The sequence below is a fragment of the Pinus tabuliformis genome, chromosome 4_1, assembly GCF_031772625.1.
Source record: "Pinus tabuliformis cultivar Carrire ecotype Pingquan chromosome 4_1, CPIR1, whole genome shotgun sequence".
Taxonomy (NCBI): Eukaryota; Viridiplantae; Streptophyta; class Pinopsida; order Pinales; family Pinaceae; genus Pinus; species Pinus tabuliformis.
The window spans coordinates 763,639,098-763,656,052 of record NC_142303.1 but is presented as its reverse complement, the minus strand read 5'-3'; the positions used below and the strand labels follow the sequence as shown (position 1 = coordinate 763,656,052).

The 16,955-nt window shown below is 40.6% G+C and overlaps 1 protein-coding gene across 1 annotated transcript in view; it reads left to right on the top strand.

Moving 5' to 3' along the window:
• PEX3 (peroxin 3) overlaps positions 1-16,955 on the top strand; it is an 80,703-nt gene that overhangs the window by 21,653 nt on the left and 42,095 nt on the right. The gene's annotated exons all lie outside the window — the stretch shown is intronic.

Genomic DNA, 16,955 nt, shown 5'->3' with positions numbered 1-16,955 from the left:
GGAGTTTGAGATGAAGGACATTGGCTTGATGCATTACTTTTTGGGTTTGGAGGTGTGGCAGGAGGAGGGGCATTTCTTCCTAGGGTAGGGGAAGTATATTGTGGACATCCTTGGCAGATTCCACATGGAGGATAGTAAACTCATGTCGACACCGAAGATCACCAACTGGAAGAAGCTTCATGCTTTGGATTCCGAGTTGGTGGATCCCACATTGGAGCACTTCAAGGTGCTGTTTTGGGTTGGGTTTGGCAGTAGTGTCATGGTTCAGCCGGAAGCAGCAGTTAGTAGCATTGAGTTCAGCGGAAGCAGAGTATATGGCAGCCAGTCTAGTTAGTTGTGAGGCCATCTGGCTTCGCAAGATGTTGTTTGGCTTATTTGGTCAGCCGTAGAGACCTTCAGTGATTTACTGTGATAATCAGAGTTGCATTAAACTCACGGAGAATCTAGTATTTCATGACAGGTCAAAGCATATCGGGATCAAATATCATTTCATCAAAGACTATGTTCAGAAGGGCGCTGTGAAGCTTGAGTATATTCCCACTGATTCGCAGGTTGCAAATATTCTTACCAAAGCCTTACCACAGGGCAAGCATGTCTACTTCAGAGACAAGATGGGTGTGGTGAAGAACACCTTCCTCGGTAAGAGGGAGTGTTGAAATTTGGTACTGGAGGACAGGTGGTTCACTAAGGCTTTGATCTTTGGCCTAGGGAAAAGTGTCCAAAAGAATTTAATTTTTCTCCTAAAGTGACTTTATAATTTTTATAAAGTCAAATCTAATTTAAAAGTGACTTTAAGTAATAAAGTTACTAAAGTCTAATTTTAAAGTGACTTTAATAAAGTCAATGTAAAATTAGAAAAGAAAAATGACTTTGGAAATAAATGACTAAGTGGGTCTTTATTAAAGTGGGGTGAATTAAAAAATAGAAAGCGAGATTTAAATGAGCATTTAATCTCAGCCCTAGATCTCAATCTATTTCAGCGATTGGATTTAGGGATTCCCCAAAAGTCACTGAGGGTTAGATTAAAGGAGGGAAAGGAGGAAAAGGTCATTAATTCTTTCATGAGCAGATTGAGAGAAGGAGAGCAAGAGAGCAAGGGAGATTTCTGGACAGTGAGGAGGAGGCAGCAGCTTGGCACACATTCCAAGGCAGCGTTTCAGCAAGTTCGTACAGTTGAGTTAGCACACAGTGAAAGGTAGATTTTGGGCACGATTTTCTAGAAAGGTCGTACAGCAGTTTTGGTTCAGATTCCAAGGAGGCCGTACAACAAGTTAGCACAGAAATCGAGGAGCAGAAAATCTGAAGTTTGCTGGCACGTTTTTCAAGGGAGGCCGTATAGCAAGTGGCTATACCTTGGCACACTTTTCTAGGCAGAAATCCGTACAGCTGTACTGTTGTTTTTCTGCACAGAAATCGAGGAAAACCGTACAGCAGCATTTAAGGCTGAAATTTGGGCACAAAATCGAAGAGGCCGTACAACATTTATTGCTGTTCTGTTTTGCTGTTTGCAAGTTTTTTCTAGTTGGCTGTGAGGCACGAAAAACGAGATAAGTTGTAAAAGTTTGCTTGCTGATTTTTTTGCCGAATATTTTCTCTCACTATAAAAAGCATTTTCTAGAAATAAGAAGGAGCTTTCGAACTAGTTTTCCCCAAGAGTTGTAGGGGGTTTTTCCAGGGTCACCTTGACTAAAAATCACTGTGTTTAAATGTGTTGAATTGTTGTTTGTATGTGCTGATATTTATTTTTGCATTTTCAGCATTCTGTAATATTTCCAGAATTTGTGTTTTCAGCAAAATTTATTTTCCAGTTGTTGAATGTATGGATATGGGAAAGGGCATTATAACTATTTTGGAGAAATAAGGTGAAATTGAAAACCGGGGTGGGAAATGAGAAATTTCTACACGAAATACATAGACACTGAGGTAGTTAGAGAAAACATAATAGGCAAACATATAAACACAACAAGTTTAATAAGGAGTGCACCCAATGCTCTTGGGCTACGTCTCCTGGTCTAGCCTTCAGTGGAGGCCTCTCTATTATGTTTTCAAAGCAGAGTTTTTACAACAGTGAGCTCAATTTGAGTCTCACTCAACATATATGAATTAGTATGACTGGAGTACACAAACTCTCCTTACTGAACTTGACCTCTACTGGTCATAGTAGTATGAGCCCAATCTGAGACTCATACATGACAGGCCTATGCCGAGGAGCTCGCTTGAACCTCTCAAACTTTCTTTGGAGTACACAGACTCTCTGACTCTCTTTGGCTCTGTCTGGCTCGATGTTGCCTTTAGGTCAGCTCGGCTTCTTCCTTCTGTTCTTTGCTCTTAGCTTTTGCGTCTAACTAACTCTCCTCTATGTTGTCCTCTGTTTATGTCAGTTCATGGCTTTAAAGCCAGTCTGCTTTCTATCAGTTCGTTTCCGCTTCTCGGCGTTTTGGTTCTTCTGCCTCTGTCCGTTTGAATTCCCTTGTGCTGCGTCATCATCATTGTGTAACGCTTCACAAGGAGGTGGCCACCTATTCTGCAATGGGTGAGTGTGTCAGGTTCCTTGGACACATTTGAACAACCGTTATTTCCGTTTGCTCCAAGATTGCCCGCAAAACACAAATCTTTTGCCAACTCATCGTCCATGTCTGACTTCAAATCCCATGTAATCTTGCTTTATAACCTTGTCAAATCCGGTCATTTATCGAGACGCGCCTTCGCCGTTGATCTGGGCCCCCCAAATCCTACGGTCGTTGTTCATATCGGGCAGGTAAGTAGCATGACGTTTACCTGTCCGATGTGAGCGGTTTTCTCTCTCTTCCGCTGGATGCGTGTCACTCAATGTGTGGCATCGGGTGGGACTCGGTTGAAACTGCTTACCGCCTCGAGGCCTTCCGATATCCTGTCGGTTTTGTGGAATCCCGCTCTACGGAACCGAATTAATTACTTTTCCGCATTTCATAGTCATTTCGGGTCCGGGCGCTTGGGGCTTTCCTTCACTGAGGGGGACGCCCTGCGATACGCGATTAGCGCTAATTGCGTATCAGAAACTACCCCCGTTTCTTGAATTAGCCTCTGGTTTTGCCAATTTGCGCCAGTGCACGTTACCATGGGCCAACGACCGAGGGTCCTCGTTGCTATGCGCTGATCACAAATTGCAACTGTCACGAGGATTCCTTCTAATAGCTTGATCTTTCTAAGACTTGAATATTTTGGCATAACTTGAAAGAGTTTATGAAAACTTAGAGAGTGTTTAGGATCCAATTCGGATCAGCTAACCTATTTAATCATGTTGTTTGTATAGGTTTCTCATAGGGTTGGTCGCAACACATTATTACCTAATTCATAAATCAAGTTTCAATGTAGATTCAAACAACTATAGAATGATCATGGTGGGCCATACCTTCTCCAAGCTCTATGCTACAATCCTTCAAATGAATCTCTCTAGAGAGCTTGAGAGGAGACTCATTAGAGCTAGGGGACATATAGGTTTCCTTTTCGCACATCAAATCATTGATCACATCCTTATACTTCAAGTCATCATTGAGGAGGTAAGACATCACTTTCTGGAAGTCTATTGTTGCTTTGTAGACATTTGGAGAGCATCCAACTTTATTCCCTGTGAGGCCTTGTTTCAAAGATACAAGAGGCATTGGTACTTTTTAGACACTCTTGACTACTATTATGCATATGTATGAGTTGGTTCTTGGTCATATTTGCAATGCTCATGGGATGTTTAACTTTATCAGGACTGCTATTAGGGTCAAAATTTCATAGTTTTAAAAACCGTTCCGGTCGGACCGGTTACCGGCCTAACCGGCCGGTTGGGAGGCTCACCGGTCAGAACCGGTGAAAAAACCCGGTTACAAACCTCATTTGCCCGAAAAAGTGACCTAACTGGTAAAAACCGGCCGGTTTAGGCCGGAACCGGCCGGTTTATGGACAGGCCGCCGGTAATGCTAAAAGTTCACGGTTTTTTGGGAAGTGAGGGCGGTTTAGGGGTTTTGGGGGTGAGGGAAAGGGATTTTCCCTCCAAAAACACCCTCACACTTGCTATAAGACACCCCTCTCACTCTCATTTGTCTCACACAACTGATTTGGAGTGTTTGTGAGTTTGTTTGTGAGCTTGGAGAGTGTGGAGTTTTTGCTGAAGTAGTCATCTTGGAGTTGGAGTTGGAGCTATTTTGGAGATAGTGTGTAGCTGTCAGTGGAGTTGCCATCATCAAGAGGAGGCTAAGGGAGCTACTTTGCATTTCCAGGTAAGGATTTGCACTTGATAATTCCTCATTTGGGTCTGCTGTCCATGAATTATTTTTTTTGTGCTATAAACTTCTCACTTCAATGATCTATCATCTATGCTAAGCCTATGAACTCTCTAGCTCTATGCTATCAAATTTTGTAGCTTGCATGTGCATTTTTTTTCCTACATTTATCATTGGTTTTCCATGTTCCTTAGCTGCAATTTTTTTTTTAAATGGCAGATTTATTTGCAAATTGTTATTATTTCAAGCAAACATGGCTCCAAAAGGAAAGGACAGTGCATGGGCTCATTGTGATGTAGTTGAGGGAAAAATGATATGCAAATTATGCCATAAATCTATTGGAGGTGGGGGTATTCTTAGGTTGAAACAACACTTGGCTGGGGTAAGAGGCCAAGTAAAGCCATGTGATGCACCAAATGCACTGTTAGGTCCTATTAGGGCAGAATACATTGCCAAGCTTGAAAAATTTTATGAGGATAAGGCTAGGGAGAAGGCCATCCAAGATGAAATTGCAAGGAAGAGGGAATTATTAGAAGCCATGAAAGAGAGTGGGTATGATGATTATGAGATTCAAGACTCCACTTCTATCCCTTCCACCAATGACCCCTTTCACTATGTTCATCCTTCTGTTGGAGTTGGCCAACCATCAAGAGGACCAAAGAGACCAAACATCCAAAGTTATTTCTCATCTTCTGCCACCATTGCTTCTTCTAAATCTAATCCCACTTCCTCCCAGCCAAGTTCTCAACCCACTTTGGATCAGCATTGGAAAAAACAATGCAAAGAAACTTCTCACCAATACATTGCTAGATGGTGGTATGATTCAGATATCCCATTTAATGCTGCTCGCTCACCTTATTACCAAGCTATGTGGGACTCTGTTATAGCTGCAGGAAAGGGCTTCAAAGGCCCTAGTATGCATGACTTGAGGGGAGCTCTTTTGCAAAAAGAGATATCTTCCATTGATGAGTATTTGACTGAGTTTAGAGAGTCATGGGTCAAAACAGGTTGTTCCATTATGTCAGATGGATGGACCGATGGAAAGAACCGCACTATCATTAATTTCCTTGTTTCTTGCCCTCAAGGAACCATGTTTTTGAAATCAGTTGATGCATCTGATAGGGTAAAGGATGCAAGCCTTCTATTTGAGCTTTTGGATAACATTATTCAGGAAGTTGGGGAGCAACATGTTGTGCAGGTCATCACTGATAATGCCTCAAACTATGTTCTTGCTGGAAAGATGCTTGAGGCCAAATATAACACCATATTTTGGACTCCATGTGCTGCACATTGCATAGACCTCATGCTTGAGGATATAGGCAAGGTGGAGTGGGTAAAAAACACTGTAGAGCATGCCAAGTGCATTACAAAATACATTTACAACCACTCATGGGTATTGAGCCTAATGAGGAAACACACTGGAGGCAAAGAGCTTGTTAGGCCTGCAATTACGAGATTTGCAACTCACTTCCTCACGTTGCAATGTCTCAATGGTCAACATAGAAACTTGCAGAAAATGTTTTCCTCTGGTGAATGGTCTGAATCTCGGCGGGCTCGTAGACCAGATGGAAAAGACACCAAAAAGAAAGTGTTAGACACTTATTTTTGGAAAAGGTCTGTAGAGCTTGTGAAAATTACCGAGCCCCTTGTTAAGGTGCTAAGGTTGGTGGATGGGGAAAGATTGGCCATGGGCTACATTTATGAAGCTATGGATCAGGCAAAGGAGCAGATACGGGCAGCTTACAATGACAGGTTAGCTAAATATGGCCGTATATGGGAGATCATTGATAACAGATGGAACAATCAACTCCATCGTCCTATACATGCAGCAGGGTATTTTTTGAACCCAAGGTATCACTATAAAAATCGGCTAGGAGATCAGCATGATGGGGAGGTCAGAGCTGGATTGATTGATTGCTTGGAGCGCATGGTCCCTAACCATGTAGACCAGTTGGATATACATAGACAGCGTACTATTTTCAATCAAGCAAGTGGTACTTTTGGCAAAAACTTGGCAAAGATGGCAAGAGATGTGGACCAACCAGGTAAGCAATTCCAATTTCCATTTTGTTTTTCATTTCAAGTTAAAATTGTTTACGTTCTTTACAATTCAAATTATAAACTAAGTTACTAATTATTGTCTTTTTCTTTGCAGCACATTGGTGGGAGTCATTTGGTGGCCAGTGTCCTCAATTGCAAAGGTTTGCAATTAGAGTCCTCAGTCAAACTTGCAGTGCTTCAGGTTGTGAGCGCAATTGGTCTGTTTTTGAGCGCATACACACGAAGAAGAGAAACCGTTTGGAACAAAAACGGTTAAATGATCTTGTTTTTGTGCAATACAACCTTCGACTGAGGAGGAACCAAATGATGAGCAAATCACCTGATCTAGATCCCATTGTGTTGGACGATATTGATCCAACATCAGAATGGGTGGAGGAGACTGAAGATCCTGTGTTTGAGGCTGATTTTGATATCGACATGGCTTTAGCGGAGGATGAGGCAGATTATGTGGCGGCATCAGAACCAGGATCAGTAGCGGCATCAAGGAAAGGCAAGGAACCAATGGAAGGCACTAGTCGTGCAGGTCGACAAACTCGTGCTTCCACTAGGTCCACTTCTATTGTCATTGGTGGCATTGATACTGATGTTGCAGATGAGGCAGAGGCATCCTCAGACTCTGAACCAGATGATGTCTATGTAGCTCCTGATGATGATCCTGTGTCTAGTAGCGGTGATGGACTTGATGATTGATCATGTGTACACTGTAGACTTGTAGTAGGCCAATGGCCTCATAGCTTGTAGCATTGTTTTTGGACTTTATAGGCCATTTAGAGCCTCATTTCTTATGTATTTTGCTATTTTGTTGATGATATGTATTGCACTCGGTGCCATTTTGATATATTCACCTTTGCATGGTATATAAATGAGCAAACTTTGCATATTTTGTCTCTATTGGCTTGGAATCATGGTTTTACATCTTAAAAATAGTTTTGTTTCATTAAAAATTAATTATTTAATGTATTTTTTAAAAACCGGTTCGTTTAGACCAAACCAGTCCCGGTTAGACCGGTTCCGGTCGGTAAACCGGTTAGCTAGGTGGACCGGTTCGGTCACCGGTTCCGGTTTTAAAAACACTGGGTCAAATAAGGGTGCCCTTTGTACCCCAACCTTTTTGGTTATACATAGATGAGTTTGGATAGTGATGGGTACCACTTCTACTAATTCATGATATCTATCTTGTTCTTCATTGATGATGTGGTTCTCTTGGTCTCATCTTTGGGGGGCTACAAAGATAGCTAGATGCTTTGGCACTTTTTTGTGATCTTCAATAATTGACGATCAACCAGGGTAAAACCAATGTGATGATCTTCAATGGGTCGAAGAAGGTTCTAATAGATCACCATATCCATTTTATAGGAGAGGAGATTTAGATTGTCAACACTTATACTTGTTTGGGGGTACAATTCTCAAGGCCTTGCTTTGGTCGTCTGCATGCTCTTCAACCTTGTGGAAACATGCATTATGGATTGTTAGCTTCTCTTGAGAGGCAGTGTTTTCAACATTGTTTACAAGACATTCCATCCAAGATGTCTCTTAGGGTGTAACACAACCCCTACTATTCCTAGCCCCTACTAATGGTAGAAGGAGGTAGTTACTATGATGACCTAATCCCCAAAGTCTAGTTATGGAAATGGGGTCTAGATTTTTCAATATTTTTCCAACTTCCTCAAAATTTTAAATGGATAACGTCGTTGCGTTCGTCTCGTCAAGACCTTTCTAATGATATAAAATTTGCCCCAATCCGACTCTCATATCAAAAGATATGACCGTTTGAAGATTGACTTATTAGATATTGCCACGTCACTAACCCACCATGTGGTTACCCAAATCATGGTCCACTTGGCAGTTGTCGACCCGCTCATTACTAGTGTCACATTCCACCTTTTCCATGGCTTGCAAAACATGTGTATGTATATTATAATATGGAGGGAGGAATCCCTTCTAAACGCACATAAGAGGTAAGCGGGCCCTCAATTGCCACCTCACCTCGGGATTAAAATCTCGATGATATCCTTTGCATTCCCTCATCAAAACTTCTTAGGAGGAACCTTCGAGGTTACATGAAACCCACTCTGCCATTCTGCCACCTCAATTTGCTAGGAAGTTATTCAAGCCAATTGCATGAGGTCTGGCCGCCCTCGTGGACCCTTCCTCCCATGCACATTGAGTTATCTACTCTCACTATTGCGCTCGTGGGCTCCACCACTGCCACATCGTCCCGATGGATAAACCTCGAGAGTTTAGTGTTGAGATTGGTAGCTTGGGATTTACTCCAAACACTAGGGTATAGGGTTGTGGAGGAATTGCCACCACAAAGGTCATTTGTGGGCTAAGTACCCAAGAGGTGGGTTTTGCACCCAAGCTTGTGGGTGTGAAACCAAGCATGTTTTTGATGACTTGGCACTTGGAGTTGATGGAGCACCCTTAAACTTAGTACACCAAGAGAGCCCTTGTTAATTGTGAGATATTAATTTTTGTGTGTTTTGTGTGGGCTAAATGGCTAGAGATGCAAGTCGGCCTTGACTTGAACAGACACCTTGGAAGGGCTAGCCGCTAGATGTTAGCCTAGAGAGACATATAAATAAGTGAGAGGAGGAGCCTCTTTTCACCATCCAAAGTGCAACGAATCATTGGATATACATCTGATTTAGGCCGTAGATCAAAGGGTCTTGGAGAAGGAGGAAAGATGGCCTGTTTTGGTTGATTTTTGTGACTGTTAGGAGCCGAGTTTGATTGGGAGCAGGCTGAATTGGAAAAGGAGAAAGTTTGGGCATAGTTTTGGGCTAAACTCTTCAAGGAACAAGGGCCAAGATTTCTGAGTTGATTGCAGGATGTTGAGAAATCAAGCGTAGCTAGATTAGGGTGATTTCTCTTACTTTGATAACTACTTGTGATGTTTTTACGTAACTTTATGTACCTGTAATTAGCTTCTTCTTTCACTTGATTATTATTATGTTTCTATCATCAAACAACTACTAGACTATGAAGATTAATGAGACAAGAGGACACAAAATGTAGGTTGCTAACCAGGGCCACAACCTTTCCTCTTGAGAGGAAAACCCACAAATTTTTTTCTCTTGTAGAATCTTCAAATGATGAATTCCAAGACCTAAGACCGAAGACCAAGACTCCTCCAAGACCAAGCCAAGTCAAACCTCTTCTTGATGAACTTGCTTCTCACAAAGTCAAACCCAAGTCAACCTGCTTCAGAACTCCAGATTTCAGCCTCTTCTTTAGAAATTTCGCTGTTGCTTTAGGATTGCAATTTTCGGCCTTTACTGCAAAAACCTTAGCTGGTACGTGTGAGAGAAATGATGGTGAATTTTGCCTTCTTTCTCCTTCACTTAGATAACGTTCTCTTCCTTGACTACTTGGCTTGCAAACTTGATCTATATGATACAAAACTCAGCTTCTTTAGAGGTCTAAAACTTCGGATTTGTAGCTGCAATATGTTCCCTAAAGACTTCGCATGTGTGGAATGTGTAGCCCAAAACAAGCTTCCAAAACTTCGACTTTCTGTTCCTTGTACTCTTTTCTTCTTCTCTCCTTCTAAGTCTCCTTTTCTTGCCCTTTGATCGAACTTTATTAATGTTCCTTTGATGAGGTTGAGTTCTTCCTTATATATAGGCTTCCAATGGTGGTTGAATAGCCCTTATGAGGCTGACTTGTCACAACTAGGCCGACTTGCCTTCTAGTAGGCTGAATTGTTCTTGGAGGACGACATTTGACTCTAAATAAATTTCTTTTACATGATACAAAGTGCCCAATGGGATCTTTCATATATTGCAATGACTCATTTGACTTCTTGATTCTATGACAAATCCTAGAAGCACTCAATGGGTGCTTGACCTACAAATAATTTGACCTTGAGCATGAAACCCATGCTACAAAAATAATAATAATATTTTTTCTTTCTTTTTACAATATACAACTTATATCGGTGCATCTCATCATATCAACCAACATTGTCACATAGCAAGGCCTTGACTAACAACTCTATTTCTCCACAAGATTAGAGCCACAAGATTAGAGCACAACGCTAGGGAGACAAATGATTTATAGACACCTTCATTGTTGTCTCTCAAGGCACATACCCCATCCGGATGTTCATAAGGTATGTCCTTCTAGGACCATTCCCATCTTGGATTTACAGATCCTCATGGAATTTCCTCTTTGACTACTCTTACGTATTGGATGCCCAACCCGATCCTCAAAGAGTATCATAATTCAGATGCTTATGCAATCCTCCATTCTTTCTTCATAGTGAAGACAAGAATGAGGTGTCTATCTCTCCCTCTCAACTAGGGAGGATCTACTAATTCTTTATAAAAGGAATATACCCAAGTTCCTTCTTAACTAGGGACTTGTTACCAACAACAACTATCTACTCTTTGGTGGAGATCATGGTACTATCAACTACTTGTAGAGCTCCTCCTTTCGGCATCATGTCATGGATGAACTTCAACTTCATCATGGAGCCATCTACTTCCAGAACATCTTCGTAGGGGCATCAACCATCTTCTCCATCACTTCCCTTCAACGAAACATATTGTTGAACCAATAGTCATGTCATCCTTTTGCTTCATTGGGAAGTGACCTTCGAGTCCACATCTAGTTATCCTTCATACAACTACCTCTTCCAAGTCATGTTTCTTTCAGGATCTCTCATCCAATCTCATGAGTACTAGTTGTAGGTGACTCTCTACAAGCCTCTTTCTGTAGTCTTGTTACTACCCAACTAGGTGCTTTCTCAAAAATCAAAATGAACATCAAATCAACATTACCTTTATATGATGGCCCTTCGTCATGACATCAACTTCTTGCAACATCAACATCTTGCACATGTATGAATCCATCTCCAAGACATTCATTACCAAGGTTCTTCTTCTTCCTTTATTAGGGTCTTCATACCTTTTCCATGGAGATGTCATAGCTAATCCTTTTAATCATTATCAGATGTTGATTTCTTATCTTATTTTACGTGACAATAGATACATCTTTCACGAACTTTTCTTTCACCTTCTTCACAAATTGCTTTCTCAGGATCTTCTATACATGGTTCCTTCATCATTAGGACCATAGTTGCCAACCACCTCATATTCTTCATGAGGTCATATTATGTTGATTTCATCTTGTCATTATGTAGAAGAGTTCAAGGCACATTGTCTACATGCCTTCGTGTATCATTCATAAGGAAGAGTCCCTTCTTCTTTAGTCATGCTCATGAGATAGAGCATTCGACCATTCTATCTGCAATCATATGAAAACATGACTTTATCTATCTATTACCAAATATATACATACCTCTTCCTTCATGTGGTCATTTAAACTTCCTTCTAACAACTTCCTTTCCTTGCTTGAAGATGAAAATAATTCAACCAACTTGATATGCTGCACATCTTTGTCGTCATACCATCATCCTTCTAAACTATGGATCCCACACTATGTGGAATGTAGACCACCTATGTGACACTTGCTTCTTCTTGGTAGAGGTGGATCTTCTAACAAAGATTCCAATGGAGGACCTTGATGATCCTCATTCTGCAAATGCTTATTTCTAATAATGATGATGTATAATGATCACTTTATCTTCCTATCTTGCTAGATGACTTTCTTCAATCATTCAAACTTTTACTTCGGTTGTCCTTATGTGCTTCTAATGAAGATGCTGTGGCTACTTCGTTTCTATCATGTATTGTGACTACTTCAACCATATAAACTTCTACTTCCATGCTTCTATGATGATGTCATCTCAATTTTGCTATAATGCATCCTATTGTACTTTTGATGCTTTCCATCATGATTGCTATCTTCTATAAACTGAAAAGAACTAAGTGTATAATGTTATCTTAGTCATAGAAGAGGTCTTTCAGTTCCTCCTTTGTCTTCTTCTTTTTTGGTTCTTCTATTTCTTCGGTGACACGAGCTTCATTTCTTTCTTTTCTCTTCTTGTTGTCCTTCTTGCGTTTAGGACAATTCCTCTTGAAGTGCCCATATTCATTACACTCATAGCATTGAATCTTAGACATAATCAATTTTCTTTTGAAACTTCTTTTGAGGTTTAAACTTCCCGAGTTTTCCTTTCCTCCTAGCCATTGCTGCATATGCTTGTTTTAGTTCATTTGACCCAACATCGTTCTTCGCGTTTAATCTAGATTCTTCAATTTTGCATAATGACCATAGATCGTTGATGGGTTAGTTTCCTTTTTTCCATAGATAATTGACACAAAATTGCTCCATTCATCAGGTACTGCATTGAGCACAATGGTGGTCATTTCACGATCAAACATTACTTCTCCTAGCTCTTGTAGTTGATCTCTTATTTGAGATACCCCCATAAGGTATGAGGCTACCCCTTCTTCCTTTGATACCTTCATCTTGTGTAGTTTGGTTCTTAACGATATAATTTCTCTTGCAGTGCTTACAGAGAACAATTCTACCAGTTTTTCATAGATCTCTTTCAATGCCTTCAACTTTGCTACATAAGGGATGAGGGAATCCTTGATTGATTCAATAAGGATTCTTTGAGCCCTTATTTCTCCTTTCATGTACTTTGATAGTGCTTGAGATTGCTCTTGAGAAGGTTTGATGATTGATCCCGTGACATATTCACTAACTTCATTTTCTATGAGGATAAAATCTATTCTCTTCTTCCATGCAAGGTAATTCGATGACCCAACAAGTTTGTTGTTCTCCTTGCAAAAAGAAGTCATTGTAGATTGAGACATAAAATATAGAATACTTGTCCAGTGAAGATGTTCCTTTGATGATGATATCTTCAACTTGATGCCGCCTTAATGATGTTGACTTCCACTCTTTCTTTGACAATTGAAGATGCCTCCTTGATTGCTTGACGATCTTCATCAGGGATGTTTGAGATGTGATCTTTTCTTAATGTGAGGGATATCACTTTGATTCCTTCGATGATGATGAAGTGTTTCTTATTGCTTCCTTTGGTTGATGATTGTAGAATGATTAAGCTTCCTAAGAATGCTTCAAGTGTAGAGTCTTTTGATTGGAGGTGGTGTCCTTGAGGTCTTCTTTCTTCTTCCAGGAGTTGTGATGATGTGATCCTTGTGATGTGATGGACAATCCTCCTTGATGCCTTTTGTTTTCCTTGATGCTCTCCTTATGCTTGACCCTTATGTATCCTTCTTCAATTGGATGATCTTCAAGCTGCCTTTCCTTGTTGTTGCCACCTTAGCTTTGATACCATGTTGAGAAATCAAGGGCAATTAGATTGGGGTGATTTCTTTTACTTTGATAATTGCATGTGATGTATGTTTTTACTTAACTTTATATACTTGTAATTAACTTCTTTCACTTGATTATTATTGTGTTCTTATCATGAAACAACTACCAGACTATGAATATTAATGAGACAAGTGGACACAAAATATAGGCTGCTAGCCAAGGCCAAAGCCTCTCCTCTTGAGAGGAAAACACACAAGAATTCATGTCTTCTTATAGAATCTTCAAATGATGAATTCCAAGGCCTAAGTCCCAAGACCAAGTCAAACCTCTTCTTGATGAACATGCTTCTCACAAACCCTAAGTCAACCTACTTCAGAACTTCATATTTCAGCCTCATTTAGAAATTTCACTGCTGCTTTAGGGCTACAATTTGCAGCCTCTACTGCAAAAACCCTAGCTGGCATGTGTGACAGAAATGATGGTGAATTTTGCCTTCTTTCTCCTTTGCTTAGATAGCCTTCTCTTCCTTGACTATTCGGCTTGCAAACTTGATTCATATGAATACCAAAACTTGGCTTCTGTAGATGTTTGAAACTTTGGATTTGTAGTTGCAAATGTGCCCTAAAAACTTCGCACGTGTGGAATCTGTAGCCCAAAACAAGCGTCCAAAACTTCGACTTTCTCTTGTACTCTTTTCTTCTACACTCCTTCTAAGCCTTCTTTTCTTGTCCTTTGATTGAACTTTATGGATGCTCCTTTGATGAGATCGAGTTCTTCCTTGTATATAGTCTTCCCATGGTGGTCGAATAGCCCTTATGAGGCCGACTTGTCATAATTAGGCCGACTTGTCTTCTAGTAGGTTTATTTTGTCTTGGAGGAGGACATTTGACTCTTAATAAATTTCTTTTACATGATACACAATGCCCAATGTTGTCTTTCATATATGACAATGGATCAATTGAATTCTTGACTCTATGACAAATCCTAGCAGCACTCAATGGGTACTTGACCTACAAATAAATTGACCTTGAGCATGAAACCCATGATACAAAAATAATAATAATATTTTTTCTTTCTTTTTACAATATACAAGAATCAAGAGTACATTTCATATTTATGAAGACCGAACCTAGTTATTTATTTCAACATAGGAAAGGCTGAGCCTTGTAGTGGCTTGTTTGGGAGGCTGAAAGACTATTGTTGTAGGCCCAAACAAGCAGACACATATTTGGGAGAAGGTCGAGCATCAAGGAGGAAAAGGCGAGTTGGTTTTGAGAGACAACGAAGTATTTGGTTAAGGTTTGAGGCCTAGATGGAGGGCTGTTGCAGTGCACTAACCAGGGCCGAAATCATCTCAGACATGTGCATTCTTAGAGTCAAGTATGTGGCAGTTTCGAGAGGTATTTATTCTCCATAGTTGATTTTTTTTGCTAGTGGATAGAAGGTCCAAGGTTGGACAGTTGGATTTGGCATCTTGTGGACTGCTTGGAGGGCAACCATAAGGTGTCCTTGTGTTCCCTATGTCCAGATTTGTAGAGGACTTCAAATTTGGCAGGAGAGGCAAAATTGGAGTAGCTCAAGTGTTGATTCCTTGAAGGACAAAGGGCAACTAAGTGAGGATATATATCAACCCTAAGCAGACTGTTGGAAAAGGACTTTTGACAATGATAGAGGGTAACCTCCACGCCTTAAGTTATTCTTCATATAGTAGTAGAGGAAGGAAGAAGTGGGAAGAAGTCCCAATGTGTTGCATTCTTGAAGGACTAAGGAACAACGGGTGGGTAGTCGATGGAGACTGCATGTGTTGACTCATTGATGGACTAATGATTAGCTAGAGGGTAGTTGGTGAGCCATGTTCAGTGACCTAAAGGAGCAAGATTCATTGAAAGAGGCAGATTTGTGTGTTGCAGATTGGAAGCCAAAGGACCATCACATATGTTTAGGGTACGACCAAGTGGAGCTGTGAGGTGCACTACATCAGCTAGTAGGTCAGTGGTATCTTGTTCAGGGTAGATTGGTTGTCATAGTCGTTGACACCAATCCCTAGTTTGTATTCTTGTATCAGTGATTATATGAGGGCCATGATCCCTGGTACGGGAGCCTTAGATCGTTGTATTAAAGATTGATTAATATAACGAAGTTGGGTTGAAAAAATTGTAAAAAGTTGTCTATTTGTGCATTGATTGATTTATTGCTATGTTTAGTCCACTGTGCAAAGTAATTTGTTGTGGTGTTTGAGTTGGTTGTGTCAGAGATTGTAAGACCCTACCCTAGATTCTCTAGTGCCGTGGAATTCAACATTTAGTTTTGGCTCCTTTCGAAATCTCCAGGGAAATTCTTCCGAGCGCATTTGATGGTGAGAAAACATGTTTAGAATCAATGGTCGAGATTCAATGGGAGGATGCCATGCTGAAGGGCCCCATGATGCCACATCACCCGGACAATTAAATCTTGACAAAATCAAACCAACCTCTGCTTGGAACAACATTGATGCTCCTGCAATAGCCAACGACTTGGATCTCTTCTGCCTGTGTGCCCTTGGTTGTGACTCCTAGCCAAATGGTTAGACAGGGGGTCTACCTTTTAGCCCCGACAGAATGAATTTCAACCCTGTGGTGAATGAACGTATATGCTCAAGGGCCCACCCTCAACGCTTGGTTACAATGCCCACTCACATGGGCTATTATTACTCGAGCAGCTGAGCCCTTAATGCCTTAAGGCTCAATTGCCACTCACTTCCTTATGTGTGTGTAATATGTATTTTTGCAAAGCTCCTATCCCTCTTGAGCTTTGCAGAGGCTTTGGCCCTACTTGCAAATACACACACACACACATATATACTATATAACAATACCTCTCCAAAGCTTTTGACGGGGCTCGACCCAGTGCATACAATGTATATATGCATATATTTGCGTAACACATGATATGCATTGCACCATCTCTCTTGAGCTTATAAGGATTTCGGTCCATTGGCGCACGCGCGCGCGCACACACACACATATAATTTACACTTAAGCACAAATATTAATATATAACACTATCCTTCTTGAGCTTAGCAATGCTAAAACAAGGCTTGATAGCTAATATTTAATTGCATAATAAACTTGACAAAGATTTGTCCATTCATTCCTACTTAAGCCCATTGTGCCAGTTTCAAGCTTAGAATAGTTCAAATATCTACTAGTCTCTTGGGCTGATAATAAATATAAGAACTAGACCATGGACACATACAAAGATTCATTCATTTACATAGGGATCTTATAGGAAAATCAACATTCCACAAGCACGTAGGAAATCACATTCCCTATTAGAGCACAAACGTAACTAGCTCTTAAATCAATACCAAAACGGGAAATCACATTCCACAAGCATGCAAAAAATCACATTCCATAACATATCATAAGCATTGGACCAACACATTGAAACAATAAAAAACAGGCCTTAAGC